Raw genomic sequence first — 12,847 nt, forward strand, 5'->3', positions numbered from 1 at the left:
TCCTATCCAGACACGGGGGAAGGTCTTCTACCTTGTATCTTCACGGCCCACAGTCCAGCCCATATCACACAGCTCAGACACCCGAGGACCCCCTAATCTAGGACTCCCTTAGTAGCCCCTGAACCAGTCTTCAATGATGATATGTTCGGCACACATATTTTCTTCGGCATTGCAAGGCGGGTTCCTCCTCCCGAATTCTTCAAATCAATCTTCTGAACAAAAGAGTTGTATCCAGCTCTGCATGATAGTCACAACCCTCAACCACGAAGGCAAAATATTTAATCAAAATAATGTCTATCAACTAACAACTTTTCGGCGAAACGCCACATCTGGCCTCTTTAACATTTCGAACCATTTTTTGCCTCCCGCTTCACATCTTGAGGCGCAACCTCTATTCACACGTCTTGTCAAAACAGAGATCGTGTCCGCTTATTGCGGGATCCTCATCAATACGGTTTTGGGTAATCCAACCGTGTCATTCGCACGACCCCTTGGGAATACGCGAGTTTTAAGGCTTGAGGGGGGTGCTTGATATTCATTGCCTATATAAGTGGATAAAGATCCCTCTTTTCTCCCCATGCCTTCTTCCTTCTCCTGTTTTCCCATCCTCAAGCTCCAGTGCCCAAGCTTCAATCTTTTCCATCGCCACCAACCTATCCAGCCATGTCCGGATCTGTTCGAAGGGCAAGTGGGAGGCCTCCTCCATCACGGAGAAGGATGTAAAGGAGCTCCGGGAGGCGGGATATCTATCTGCGGACACCGCCCACAAGCTCCCTACCAAGGAGCAAGTCATCCCCACCCCGAAGCCCGGCGAAAGGGTTGTGTTCATCCCTCACTTCCTCCGCGGGCTAGGGTTTCCCCTCCACCCCTTTGTCCACAGCCTCATGTTCTATTATGGGCTAGATTTCCATGATCTAGCCCCAAATTATGTCCTCCACATCTTAGCGTTTATGGTCGTGTGCGAGGCGCTACTCCGCATCCCCCCACACTTCAGCCTATGGCTAAAAGTCTTCAATGTGAAGCCGAAGGTAGTCGACGGGTAGCATGCGGACTGCGGCGGCGCCATGGTGAGCAAACCCCCCAATGCCACTTGGCCTAAAGGGGCCTTCGTGGAGACCGTCAAGGTGTGGCTACAGGAGTGGTTCTACATCACCGAACCCCGCGGCGCCAGGTTGGCGGCCACTCCTAAGTTCAGATTGCGACCCCCTATGCGGCTCGCGTCATGGACCAACAAGGGTCTGGACTGGGGATTGACTGCAGAAGTGTTGATACTACAAAAGCGCATCACAAACATGATAGGCAAGAACACCAGTCTCACTAACGTGATTCAGGTGATGCTCTTCTGCCGGGTCCTCCCCTGCCAGCTTCGGCCCCTCCACATGTGGGAGTTTAATCCGGAAGGCCCACAGACCCTGCAGCACTTCTTCGGCACAACGCACGAAGAGATCTGGAAGCTGCTTTTCAAGGCCCAGAAAACATGGCCGAAGAAGACCGAAGACATCGGCCTCGAAAACGAGAATCCGGCCACTCCGGTAAGTGTGTTATTCCCAAACATACATTTGGTCCATAAATTTTTAGGCATAATGGGTTTTCCGTCCCTCGCACAGGCCTGGATAGTGAAGGCGGAGCGGATCAAGTGTCTGACATCGCTACCTGAAGATCCGGCCACACCCCAGCTTACGAAGATGATGGTTCCGGCGCCCTATCAGGCGCCAGAGAAGAAGGCCAAGAAGAAGAGCAAGGAGGCCAAGGGCGGCCTTCGCCATAAGGGTACTTCAGACGCAGTGTCCGGAGAGACCGAAATCCCCTCCTCCCACGAGGGAGATGAAGACGAAGAGGAGGAGGAGGCGGAAAGTGACTCCCCTCTCAAGGGGAGGAAAAAGAAAAGGGCAGCCTCCATAGACTTGAAGGAGGGGGCGTCCAAGAGGGGGAAGATGACCATCTCGGATGGTTCGGATTTAGATGCCGAACCCATCCCCGAGAGGCTTCCCAGGTCAAAACCCCTGGCCGCATCGTACGTATCAAAGGATACATTACTAGTATTTGGTCCTTTATGCTTATAACATATTATGTTGTGTGTATTTCAGCCCTGCTCGTGACCTCCCCAACCCATTGCTATCTGAGGGAGTTCTTTGGCACTAGAGATGGCAGAGAGCGAGATGCCTCCGCGAGCCTCTCTGCCAACCATCGCGGATGACACCGAGGTGTTGTCCCGAAGGGCCTCTCCGGGCCACCTGAGGGTGATGCCTCGGCTGCCGAGAAAATGGGGGGTGCAACCCCCATGGAGACCGACGGCGGGGGCCCTGACCAGTCTGGCCCCCAGCCGAACATTATTTCGGAGACCCATATGGCTCCAGAATCGAGCGAGCAACCCCCTTTGAAGGAGGACGGAGCGTCGACTGCCATGACAACCTCCACTAATCCGTAAGCGTTGAACACTCTGGTGGAGGCACTACGACGTGCCTCCATAGTGGAGGAGCACTGCACCCTGATGGATGTGGTGGTTGAGAAGGTTCAGTCCGCCAAGAGCGGGCTGAACGAAGCCTTCACCATCCTGCTAACAGGCTTCGAGGAATGCGACGTAATACTCTTAGACGCTTTTCATATGAAGGAAATATGCCTGTATATAGACAGTAGCCCCTGAGACTGTGTTTGGTTTTGAAAAAAGCCAAACAGAGATCACATAGTATTCAGAAGAGGTGATGTACGTTTCTCTTTTATAATTGGCTTACCTATTGGTGGCAATCGCTCAGGCCGCTGAGGTTTCTGAACTCAATAGGAAACTGAAGTTGGTTGTTGATGAAATCGACCGCATTAACAAGCGGTTCGATGAGGCGCAAGGTATGTGTGTACTTTAAAAGAGTTTGATCGCATATCTTAGGTGATAGGCAAACTCAAAGTGTAACTCATGTACTGCTGTGTTTATGAGTGCAGGTAGCGTGGCCGAGGTCGAAACCCTCAAGAGTGCCCTTGCATAGGCCAAGAAGGAGGCGAGGGAAAATAAAGCAGTTGCGGAACTTAAGACTGAATAGGTTGCCCGCCGCCAGCACGAGGAGAGGGTGGCCGAAGTGGAGCAAGAGCTAAAGGACGCCTTCGGCAAATGCAAGGCTTTGGAGGATAAAACTACGGCCCAAGTGTTCGAACTCACCAAAGCCCTCAATGAGGACAAGGAGGCACGGACTGAGTCCCAGGGTGCTCATGAAGAGATTCGGCAGGCCGGACAGATAGGGGCTGGTAAGCCCTTTCTTTTGCAGAGTATATTTGGGGGTCAAAGATATGCCTTGCTTACTCGACTCTGGAGTTCTCCAGACGCCTTTTTGGATCTTCCGAGGAGTGCTACCGACGCCGCGCAGTTCTTCCAAGCCCAGGAGGAGAACACGACACAAAAGCTATTCTGGTCACAGTTCCTAGCGCCGGAGCGTCCGGCGCTGTTGAACAACCAGATGATGCAACTGTCAGAGCTGCATAGGATATCCAGTCTGTCCACGAAGGACATCATAGTCTGGCTTTGGCCAGCCGAACCCATTCCTAGCAGCTACTTCGTCCTGGTTAGGCAACTCGCCAATGCACTGCCCGAGTTGAAGATGTGAAGCGCTCGGCGTGCATAGAGGTTGTGTGTGGATGGCCTTTGCCTGTGTCAAGATGCACTGGGCGAAGATGAAGGCCACCGTCGTGGGAACTGATAGCCCACCCGAAGGCAAGGCCACCGCAAGCCGGAGCGGTACTTTGACGATGACTTGGCGGGCGCCTGAATAGTAGAGGGCCAATACTCAAAGGATATCATGTTTGAGTGAATTTATTATATTTATCCAGACTTTGTGTTATGAACCAAGGCTTGTAATATATTTATGCCTTTATCTGAAATTATTTTCTCTTGTGTGGTCGTTTTTAATTCTGAAAGTTTGCCAGTCGTCGGCTTCAGCCCCCACGTAGATGCTACGGGGGTGTTCAGGATAGCTCTCGATCACACTTGACCCAACGTCTAGGTCCGTAAAGGAGGTGTGTGTGCAGTGAACCAGGCAACCAAACTATGTGGCTTTATTACTTTCACTTAGCCATAGGAGTTTGACGGTGGGGCTAAGTTGTCACGCCCAATATGCGATACTATCCTAAAGAGACTCGAAGGTCCCACCAAGGATAGAATCGCATATTGATACGCTTTTGCAAGGTGGATATCATTACATCAACATTACATAATAGATGGGGATACATACAGGAGGCATACAATGCCACACGAAGACAACATCATCATACAAAAGAGCACCATCCGGCTACGGATGAAACACAAACAGAAACTCAAACAACATCCACCCTGCTAGCCCAGGCTGCCGACCTGGAACCTATCCCCTGATCGAAGAAGAAGCAGAAGAAGAACTCCAAAACAAGCAAACATCGCTCTCGAGTCATGATCATCGCATAACCTGTACCTGCAACTGTTGTTGTAGTAATCTATGAGCCACGAGGACTCAGCAATCCCATTACCATGGGTAACAAGATTATCAAAGCTTAATGGGAAAGGAAGGGGTAAAGTGGGGAGGTTGCAGCAGCGACTAAGCAAGATATGGTGGCTAACATACGCAAATAAGAGCGAGAAGAGAACAAGCGGAACGGTCGTGAAGCTAGCAATGATCAAGAGGTGATCCTGAACTCCTACTTACGTCAATCATAACCCAAAACCGTGTTCACTTCCCGGACTCCGCCGAGAAGAGACCATCACGGCTACACACGCGGTTGATGTGTTTTAATTCGAATCTGGTGTCAAGTTATCTACAAGAGGACATTAACAAATTCCCATCTGCCACATAACCGCGGGCACGGCTTTCGAAAGTTCAAACCCTGCAGGGGTGTCCCAACTTAGCCAATCACAAGCTCTCACGGTCAATGAAGGATATTCCTTCTCCCATGAAGACCCGATCAGTCTCGGAATCCCGGTTTACAAGACATTTCGACAATGGTAAAACAAGACCAGCAAAGCTGCCCGAATGTGCCGACAAATCCCGATAGGAGCTGCACATATCTCATTCTCGGGGCACACCGGATTGTCCAAACTTCCGATAGACCAGCCTAGAGTTGCCCCTGGTGGCCACCGGCGGCTGACAGGTTGGACCAACACTCACGACAAGCACTGGCCCGGGGGGGTAAATAAAGATGACCCTTGGGCTCCGTAAACCCAAGGGAAAAAGGGCTAGGTGAGGCAAATGGTAAAACCAAGGTTGGGCCTTGCTGGTGGAGTTTTATTCAAGGCGAACTGTCAAGCGGGTCCCATAAATCACCCAACCGCGTTAGGGACGCAAAATCCGGGAACATAATACCAATATGAAGGAAACTAGGGCGACAAGAGTGGAACAAAACACCAGGCATAAGGCCGAGCCTTCCACCCTTTACCAAGTATATAGATGCATTAATTAAATAAGAGATATTGTGATATCCCAACATAATCCTGTCCATCATGGAGCAATCTTCAACTTCACCTGCAACTAACAACGCTATAAGAGGGGCTGAGCAAAGCGGTAACATAGCCAAGCAACAGTTTGCTAGGAAGGGTGAAAAGGTTAGAGGCTGACATGGCAATTTGGGAGGCTTGAAGAGCAAAAGATAGGTAGCGCAGCATAGCGATAGAACGAAGCAACTAGCATAGCAATGATAGTAGTGAGATCCAAGGTGACGGTCATCTTGCCTGAAATCCCGCTAGGAAGAAGAATGAGTCCATGAAGAAGATGAAGCCACGAAGACGAACCAAGCGTAGACGAATGAATCCTCACGATCGCAACGAAACAGGAACTAACGAGAAGGAGCACAACCGGAAAGAAGCAAACAACAAGGTAAACACACAACACATAGACATGGCATGATGCTCAACCAAGTATGATGCATGACAAAGCTAGATGAGGCTACTCATGGCAAGAGATGATGCATCCAAGAGCAACACATCAAAGCAAGGTTAAATGAGGCCGGAAACAACATAAAACAATTCCGGTAAGTCCTCATATGCAAATTTAGAAAGTGGTCCATAACTGAATAAACATTAAGTTGAAGTTGTTAAACAGAAAGTTAAAGAGCACCAAGATGATCTACACGAGATTCTAGTCAAGTTACATATAAAGTTCATTTAATTCAGAGCTACGGCCTAGAAGATATGAGTAAAACAAGTTAAACATGGCATTGATGCAAAATGCATACAAACATCAAGCAAACACTCTCAAAACATGGATGCAACATGATAATGTGAAACTACATGCAATTCTAAGCAAGTTTCATATATAGCACACTCAAAACGGAGCAACGGTTCAACACATACACTCTATACAAGTTTAAAGGACAAGCTGTCGAAAACAGCAACTAGGCATCTAGCAAGCATCAAAACAATATGCTACAGCATCTCAACATGAAAACAAAAGGCATGGGCATGAAGTACAGGTAAATCATGACAAAACATGAACATTGAGCTATCTCCAGAAACAACTAGAACATGCTCAAAAGGACATGGCAAGATTGCAAATTATAACAGTTTCAGACTTAGCAGAAATAACATCAGGCTGCAATGTTTAGGGCTATCAAACAACATGTTACAGGAATCTATAATGGCAAACAAAGGCATGGCATGCTAGTACTAAAGACAAAGAACAAAGCTCCCTTACTTAACTAATTCCAAAGATCAATAGAAAATATGGTAGGATCCATGCAAACATGGCAAATGATATGACAGATTCAAACATGGCAGGAACAACAATAAGTAGGCATGTTGGTGAGCTTGTACAACTTACCACAGAGCAATAAATGGCATGTCAAGGTAACCAACAGTAAAAAGACATGTTTGTGAAGCTAAGCATGGCAAGTGAAAGTTCATAGGATGCATGGATAACTAACAAAACACATGGCAAAACTGAACTTAATGTTAACAGGCTGACTGCAACATTGTTTAGCATGTTTGGAGCAAGATTATAACAAGCTACAGTAGACCATAAATGCATCCAGGGGCATGGAGGGATAGAGCATGACATGTATAACAAAACATCCTTAGTGAACATCTCCAGATTATGCACAGAATGACTTGTAGCAGCAGGTTTACATAGCATCATGATATAACAGATTCAGCAGGTTAACATCATATAGCACTCTTGCAACGATGATTTGGGCATCAAGATGAACTCAAATGAACATGGCACAATGGAACAAAATGAAGATCATCTCACAGTGAACATTTTGATATATTACACGCAGAAAACGGAGCAATATGCTAGGAGATATGATGCGATGAACAGGGGACCAGAATGCAAATAAACAGAGACTTGGGATATTTTCGGGGTCAACCTTAGGGTTCTTGGCATGGTTCCCGAGGCGGCGGCGCTAGCTCATCGGAGTACTCGCCGGAGAGGAGGGAGGCGGCCGGAGAGGGTCGGGGATGGGGATGCCCGGCCGGATCCGGCGCGGTGGCGGCGGAGGGCGTGTGGAGGCAGAGGTCGGGGCAGGCGCGGAGGCCGACGGCGACCGGCGGTGGCTCGGGGAGCCGGGCGGCGTGGGGGCGCGTGGCGGTCGCCGGTGATGGGAGGAGGCGGCGCCGAGGCCAAGCTCGAACGGCGGCGTGGAGGCGCCGGCGGCGAAGGACGCTCGGGCGCGAGGGAGGCCGAGTGCGGGCGGCGTGGGCCCAGATCGGCCCGGGGCGGGCCCGATCTGGACCGAGCGGGCCGCGGCGGTGGAAGCGGGGCGCCGGGACGCGTGGCACCGTCCCATTGGCCTGAGGCGGCGGCTGCGGCGGCGGAGCCCGTTTGGCGGCGACAAGTGGCAGCGCGAGGGCGACTGGGCGCGGATTTTGAGGCGAGAGGTGGAAGAAAGAGCTAGGGTTGCCAGATTTAGACGGGGAGGACGTTTTTATAGCTAGAGGGGGCTAGGAGAGTCCAAATGAGGAGCAGTTTTTGCCCACACGATCATGATCGAACGACCGAGAGCATGGAGGGGGTTTGGATGGGTTATTGGGCCACTTTGGAGGGGTGTTGGGCTGCACACAAAAGAGGCTCTTACGGTACCTCGGTTAACCGTTGGAGTATCAAACGGACTCCAGATGGCACGAAACTTGACAGGCGGTCTACCGGTGGTGTACCAAGGCCGCTTGGCAAATCACGGTCCATTCCGAGAATGTTTAACACCCGCTCACAATAAGAGACAAAAGGGGAACGCCGGAGGGCATAGGAGTGCCGGATTGCAAAACGGACAACGGGGAAAATGCTCGGATGCATGAGACAAACACGTATGCAATGCAATGCACATGATGACATGACAAAATGCAACACGCAAGCAAAATGACACGGCAATGATGGTGAATAACTGACAGACACCTGGCATATCGGATCCGGGGTGTTACAACACTCCTCCACTACTAAGAGATCTCGTCCCGAGATCTTAGGAACAAGACGGAAGACAAAGAGGAAGAGGTGAAGTCAGAACGCAAGAGAAGAAGCAAAGAATCGAGAGCACTTGAGAAGAACAGGGGAACGACGAAAAATGACGAGAATCGAAAACTCACGGAATCAGATAGACTCTGAAACCACTCCGGTTAGAACGAGATAAGGAATGAATAAGACTGAAAGGATTTAGGCAGAACTCTCACCGAACATGGAAAGAATAGAACATGAACTTCACAAGATGGGATGGCACTTGATGAGATGAACAACGCAATGCCTCCATAAGAATTGAGATAGAATGAAAAGAACGGAGAAGAAAAAATGACAACTTATTCGGCGAATGAATTAGAAAAGCATCCTTGCGAAGAAAAGATTGAATGAAGTTGCTGAGAAAATCAACAACAAAAGAATAAGTTTGTTGTGGTCTTATGGATAACATCTCAAAATTATGAGGTGATCTCTGACCACAAGCAAAAAAGATTAAATAGCTGAGAAGAACGAAGAAATGCAAAACTCCTCTTCAAAAGAATATGGAGAATTAATCACACTTCAAGACGCGAGAAGAAAAGATACTTGAATTCCACCAACAAGAATCTTGATGAAATCTTGAAGAAAGAATTAAATCATGACGAGCCACCATGAAGAACTCCGGTGACAAAAGGATGATGAGATAGAATGAAGGAAGAAATAAAAAGATGAGCCTTGTGATGATTTAGATGGAGGTTCCAACGAAATGGCCGAGGAAATTTGAACTTCGGAAAAGAAAAGATGAAACACTTGAAACTAGAATTTATTCATCAAGAACAAACTCCGAAGAAAGGGATTACTCACTGGATGAAATAAGAATAAGATTTATTGTATGCTTATCCTTCATCAAATTAAATTGATGACAAGCAATGGATTTTGCATACTACTTATTCTTCTTGAAAAGGATTAAGGAGGGAGTAGCACAAAACTTGAGAAAGTCTTCATGAACCACCGGTAGGATTCGAAAGAATGAATGGATTAAAATGATAATCAAGAAAAAGAATCTAAAAGAACCACCGTTAGAATTAGAAAACGGCTGATGAAAGAGAATGAATCACCGGGAAGAAATAGAAGAACAAATATGCTTAAGGGGATTTAGATGCAAAAGAACAAAGAGATCATGAGCTGATTAAAGAACACTTGAACGGAATGTCGGGATAATTGGGTAACGATAGCTAGAATGATGGCCTTCGGTGAAAAGAAACAGGAAAACAACTTCTGACACACCCCGGATGGGTAAGAAAAAGAATAACTAACAAATGGAATAATTCGAGAGGATAACATGAAGCTAGAACCGCGAATCTTCGAATGAACATACAAGATTTAGAGGAAAAACTCTTCTTCGGTCTTCAAATGACGGTGGGAAACACCACCAAAATTACCGAGACACTCCGGGAAAACGAAAGGCGAAGAGGTTGAGCCAACAATGAAAAAAAATTGAAAATGATCTCGAAGAAGGCATGTGACTGATGGAATCCATTCTTACGTCACACTTTGAAAAGAATTTGGGAATAGCTCCGGAAATTAGAAGAGTCAGGTAAGATCCTGGGAAAAGACCTGTGGGTGAGGGCCCACTAAAGAGAAAAACATCGTTGGAAAGGATTGTTGAAGAGATAGATGATGCACCAAAACAAATGAAATATTTGAATGAGGTGACACCCTCGAATTAATTCGAACACAGACGAATCTCTTGATATCTCTTGAGCACTCCGGAACGATAAACTGGCGAGAGGTGAACGAGCAGGGAAAACACTTGATCCAAGGAAAAGAATATGATCAACCCGAAAAAACCTGAATTGAGTCCACCGGAAAAGAGATGAAGAATGTCAAACAAAAGAGAATTCACCGGTTGGAATAATTGAGGGAAGACTAAAACGACTCCGTACGAATGAAATTAATGCTTGAAAGAGACTCAGGCTCCGGGAAGAAGAGGGTGGGAGGGCGGGAAAACAAAGGCAACTTGGAAGGGGGACCGACGAATAACTTCAAGAGGAAACACCGATTGAAAAAAAACAAAGGCTTCGCACGAGTAGGATGGATACTCGATTACGGACTCCAGTTCCGAGAAGAAAAAAGGGTGAGTGGGTGGGAAAAACAAGGACAACTTCGGACAGGGAAACAACATCGATTCAAAAGAGCTGAGGATTGATCTCCCAAAGACAAAGAGGTTTGAGTCAACTTGACGAGAGATGCACCGGATAAAAGAGGATGGGCAACGAATGAAAACTAACCATGTGATCCTAAAGAAAAATTTGAAGGGGAAGAGGAGTAGTTCAAAACACCTACGTCAAGATTTCTCAACAGAGCGATGAAGGGGTAGAGGAGTAAAAAGAAATCCTACTCTCCGATATAACTAGACTTCCACAAACATTTTTCTTCCAGACTCGACAACGGCCAAACTACACGATCAATCAAGGGGGCTCCTATGGTCGGTCGAGGCTCTGATACCAACTTGTCACGCCCAATATGCGATACTATCCTAAAGAGACTCGAAGGTCCCACCAAGGATAGAATCGCATATTGATACGCTTTTGCAAGGTGGATATCATTACATCAACATTACATAATAGATGGGGATACATACAGGAGGCATACAATGCCACACGAATACAACATCATCATACAAAAGAGCACCATCCGACTACGGATGAAACACAAACAGAAACTCAAACAACATCCACCCTGCTAGCCCAGGCTGCCGACCTGGAACCTAACCCTGATCGAAGAAGAAGCAGAAGAAGAACTCCAAAACAAGCAAACATCGCTCTCGAGTCATGATCATCGCATAACCTATACCTGCAACTGTTGTAGTAGTAATCTGTGAGCCACGAGGACTCAGCAATCCCATTACCATAGGTAGCAAGACTAGCAAAGCTTAATGGGAAAAGAAGGGGTAACGTGGTGAGGTTGCAGCAGCGACTAAGCATGATATGGTGGCTAACATACGCAAATAATAGCGAGAGGAGAACAAGTGGAACGGTCGTGAAGCTAACGATGATCAACAGGTGATCCTGAACTTCTACTTACGTTAATCATAACCCAAAACTGTGTTCACTTCCCGGACTCCGCCGAGAAGAGACCATCATGGCTACACACGTGGTTGATGCATTTTAATTCGAATCTGGTCTCAAGTTATCTACAACCGGACATTAACAAATTCCCATCTGCCACATAACCGCGGGCACGGCTTCCGAAAGTTCAAACCCTGCAGGGGTGTCCCAACTTAGCCCATCACAAGCTCTCATGGTCAATGAAGGATATTCCTTCTCCCAGGAAGACCCGATCAGTCTCGGAATCCCGGTTTACAAGACATTTCGACAATGGTAAAACAAGACCAGCAAAGCTGCCCGAATGTGCCGACAAATCCCGATAGGAGCTGCACATATCTCGTTCTCGGGGCACACCGGATCGTCCAAACTTCCGATAGGCCAGCCCAGAGTTGCCCCTGGTGGACACCGGCAGCTGACAGGTTGGACCAACACTCACGACGAGCACTGGCCCGGGGGGGGGGGGTAAATAAAGATGACCCTTGGGCTCCGGAAACCCAAGGGAAAAAGGGCTAGGTGAGGCAAATGGTAAAACCAAGGTTGGGCCTTGCTGGAGGAGTTTTATTCAAGGTGAACTGTCAAGGGGGTCCCATAAATCACCCAACCGCATTAGGGACGCAAAATCAGGGAACATAATACCGATATGACGGAAACTAGGGCGGCAAGAGTGGAACAAAATACCAGGCATAAGGCCGAGCCTTCCACCCTTTACCAAGTATATAGATGCATTAATTAAATAAGAGATATTGTGATATCCCAACATAATCCTGTCCATCATGGAGCAATCTTCAACTTCACCTGCAACTAACAACGCTATAAGAGGGGCTGAGCAAAGCGGTAACATAGCCAAGCAACGGTTTGCTAGGAAGGGTGAAAAGGTTAGAGGCTGACATGGCAATTTGGGAGGCTTGAAGAGCAAAAGATAGGTAGTGCAGCATAGCGATAGAACGAAGCAACTAGCATAGCAATGATAGTAGTGAGATCCAAGGTGACAGTCATATTGCCTGAAATCCCGCTAGGAAGAAGAACGAGTCCATGAAGAAGATGAAGCCACGAAGACGAACCAATCATAGACGAACGAATCCTCACGATCGCAACGAAACAGGAACTAACGAGAAGGAGCACAACCGGAAAGAAGCAAATAACAAGGTAAACACACAACACATAGACATGGCATGATGCTCAACCAAGTATGATGCATGACAAAGCTAGATGAGGCTACTCATGGCAAGAGATGATGCATCCAGGAGCAACACATCAAAGCAAGGTTAAATGAGGCCGGAAACAACATAAAACAATTCCGGTAAGTCCTCATATGCAAATTTAGAAATTGGTCCAGAACTGAATAAACATTAAGTTGAAGTTGTTAAATAG

The sequence above is a fragment of the Triticum aestivum genome, chromosome 3B (assembly GCF_018294505.1).
Source record: "Triticum aestivum cultivar Chinese Spring chromosome 3B, IWGSC CS RefSeq v2.1, whole genome shotgun sequence".
In the NCBI taxonomy this organism is placed as follows: Eukaryota; Viridiplantae; Streptophyta; class Magnoliopsida; order Poales; family Poaceae; genus Triticum; species Triticum aestivum.